A 3,295-nucleotide genomic window follows, 5' to 3' on the forward strand; every position below is an offset into this window, starting at 1 on the left:
GAAACTAACACACTATTGTAAAACAGTTATACTCCAATAAAGATGTTAAAAAAAAAAAATCAAGTCAAATAAACTAGGAAACATTTGCAACAGATACATCAGAAAAGGTAACTATTCTTATTGCATGGAGAGAGTTTATATATCAATAAGAAAATATTATCATTCCAAGAAAAAAATGAGCAGAGGCCATGAACAGACCATTTGCAGAAGAAGAAATACAAAAAACTAACACACTATTGTAAAACAGTTATACTCCAATAAAGATGTTAAAAAAAAAAATCAAGTCAAATAAACTAGGAAACATTTGCAACAGATACATGAGAAAAGGTAACTATTCTTATTGCATGGAGAGAGTTTATATATCAATAAGAAAATATTATCATTCCAAGAAAAAAATGAGCAGAGGCCATGAACAGACCATTTGCAGAAGAAGAAATACAAACAGTCAACAAGTAAGAATCTGCCTCTGGCTTCCCTGGTGGCACAGTGGTTAAGAATCCGCCTGCCAGTGCAAGGGACATGGGTTCGAGCCCTGGTCGGAGAAGATCCCACATGTCGCGGAGCAATTAAGCCTGTGCTCCGCAACTACTGAGCTTGCGCTCTAGAGCCTGCAAGCCACAACTACTGAAGCCGGTGTGCCTAGAGCCTGTGCTCCGCAACATGAGAACCCCGCGCACCACACAAAAAGTAGCCCCTGCTCGCCGCAGCTAGAGAAGGCCCGTGCGCAGCAACGAAGACCCAATGCAGCCAAAAATAATAATAAAAAAAGAATCTGCCTAAATAACAATCACAGAAATACAAATCAAAACAGGAAAATATGCAACTTCACCAATCAAATTTCAAGGTGAAAAATACGGTAAAAATGCTTGGATGCAGTGTGGGTGTTTGTATGATTCTAGTTTTCTTAAGGACTCTTCTGCTTATGTATCAAGAGCCTTAAAAATGTTCATAACCTTTGAAATATTCTTCTAGGAATGATCCTAAGGATATAATCAAAGATGTGCACAAAGATATATATCCAAGGTTGTTTATTGCAGTGATATTTATATTAGCCTAATTGTGTCTAATTGGGTGATGGTTGAATAAATAATGAGGAATGGGTAGTCATATGATGAAAAATTATGAGTCAATATAAATCCCATTTTTGGAAAATACTCTTTGACATGGGAAGTGCTCACCATATAATGTTAATGGAAATCAAGTAGGATGTAAAATAGTGTGATATGGTCCCAATTATTATTATTTTATGTATGTGTATATGTATTTATATTTTAGGATGTGAAATGGGACTTTTTCTATTGTCTGGAACTTTTGGCCAAAGCCCAAAGCTGAGTAATTGATAACAAATATCCTTACATTCTCAAGAAAGGGGTTAGACACAGTCCCACAGTATTTAAATTAAAAAACAAAAGCAAAAAGGAAAAAGTGTAGTAGTCGCTGTTCCTCCCAGGAATAGTCTATATGAGATTTCTCAGAAAGGATTATTTGCAGTGAGTTTCGGGGGACAGAATGTGCTTTTCAGCATAGACCCTTGGGCCTGATACTGCCGTGGAGGTATCCAAAGGTGGGAAGTTGGCTGGAGCAGTCAGCAATAGTAGGCTAAGAGAAGGGGTAGCAGTGGGACATAGGCCTTCCTTTCAACCTTGGGGTAAGGGTATGTGGATTTTTCCATGGGGTGAGTGGGGTGGGACAAGGAGAATGAAATACCAGATCATTCATTGCCTCCTTTTCTGCTCCAAGTCCCCAAAGTACAGAAAGGCCTGGGTTCAGGGAAGAGAGAAGCATTGACTTGACCTAGATCGAATGGGACTTTTTCCTTCCTGCACACGAAACAGTTTCACTCTCTGAAGGTGGCAGAAAGGAAAGCTATGGGCTCCTTCTGGATCATGGCTAAGGGCAGAGAATGGAGAACTGATGGATCAAACTGGATGGCAATGGTCGGAAAAAAAAGTCAAGCCGCTTCATCTCTGTGCTCCACCTCGCCCATCCTGTTTACTCGTCACTCCTAAACGCATCCATCAATGTTGGAAAAAAACCACTCCAAAATGTTATCTGAAATCATCTCTGAGTGGTGAGAGTACAGGTGCTTTTTAATGCTTTCTTTATATTTGTTTCTATATTTTTCAAATTTTCCAAAATAGAACATGTACACTTTTATAAGAATAATAAAAGACATTTATCAATAAAAGAAAGATGGAGAGGAAATGGCTCAAGAGAAAAGAGAAGAACCAAGATCAAAATTTTAAAAGGGGAATGAATTGTCTCCTACTTAGTCTAATGAGCATGTTATAACTGTATTTCTGTTGAAATGCCTTTATATCTCTCCCTCTTTTCATTTTCATGCCACCAGCTAGTGCTGAGCCTTCCTCCTCCACCTTAGAAGACTGCAGTGACCTCATAATTGATGTATTTTCCTCCTATCAACATCCACACCACTGATGGAACCATCATCTCTAAACATGTTCTCCTCTTTGGATTCTTCCATTGCTTCCTGACTGTTCCAAAACAACCCCCAGCTTCAATCAAGGACAGTTTCTTTACAGTCTCTTTACAGTAGGGCAGTTTCTTTACAGTAGGCTAAGCTGAACCCTTCTTGGGATCTAGTCAATTTCCAACATCCAAACTGACCTTTCAGTGTATTCAGATTATAACTGTTTCCTGGAGCTCACCTCAGTTCCCACTCTTTCATTCATTTCAGGAGGCAAGAGGCACTTGGTTTGGAGATTGGTTACATGTTAAACAGAATTCTTTACTTTTCTGAGCATATAAATTGAATTTACCCAAAGACTTACAAATTCTACAAGTGATGGGACCATGCAGTATACTTTTGTGTGTATATCCCATGTCACATACTACATTGTTTAGCATATAATCGCCTCAGAAAATATTGTTGAATTGATTGAATTTAAGTAGTTATCACAAAACTAATCTGTTAATTCATTACCAGAACTACTAGGATTCTGGTATTTAAAATAGCCCATTCGTTTCTTTCCCGAATGATGTAAACTTTCTAAATCTTTCTTTCTTTTCATCTGTGGTATGTGGTCATGTGAACGTAATTTGACATCTAATATCTAAAATGTAGAGTAGGAGAGTGAACTGAGATAAGAGAAAACAACCCTTATTTAAATCCATTCGTACTTGTATTTGAAACTTAAAAATGAATTCGTACTTTCATATTACTGTTGTCATTTTTAAATTACTTTTTTGAGCCTCCTAACAATAGTTACTAAAAATACAGAAAACTTTTCTACCTGTTTCCCTACTTGACCACCTAGGAAACCATTTTTCTCTT

The 3,295-nt window shown here is 37.5% G+C and overlaps 1 long non-coding RNA gene across 1 annotated transcript in view; it reads left to right on the forward strand.

Annotated features, from left to right (window-relative positions):
* LOC114484370 (uncharacterized) overlaps nt 1–2,966 on the forward strand; it is an 18,086-nt gene extending 15,120 nt beyond the window's left edge. Inside the window, exon 3 of the long non-coding RNA XR_003677191.1 lies at nt 2,351–2,966. This is a non-coding gene — a long non-coding RNA (uncharacterized lncRNA). The remainder of the gene's footprint in view (nt 1–2,350) is intronic.
* The last annotated feature ends 329 nt before the right edge of the window (nt 2,967–3,295 follow it).

This window comes from Physeter macrocephalus, chromosome 19 (assembly GCF_002837175.3).
Source record: "Physeter macrocephalus isolate SW-GA chromosome 19, ASM283717v5, whole genome shotgun sequence".
Taxonomy (NCBI): domain Eukaryota; kingdom Metazoa; phylum Chordata; class Mammalia; order Artiodactyla; family Physeteridae; genus Physeter; species Physeter macrocephalus.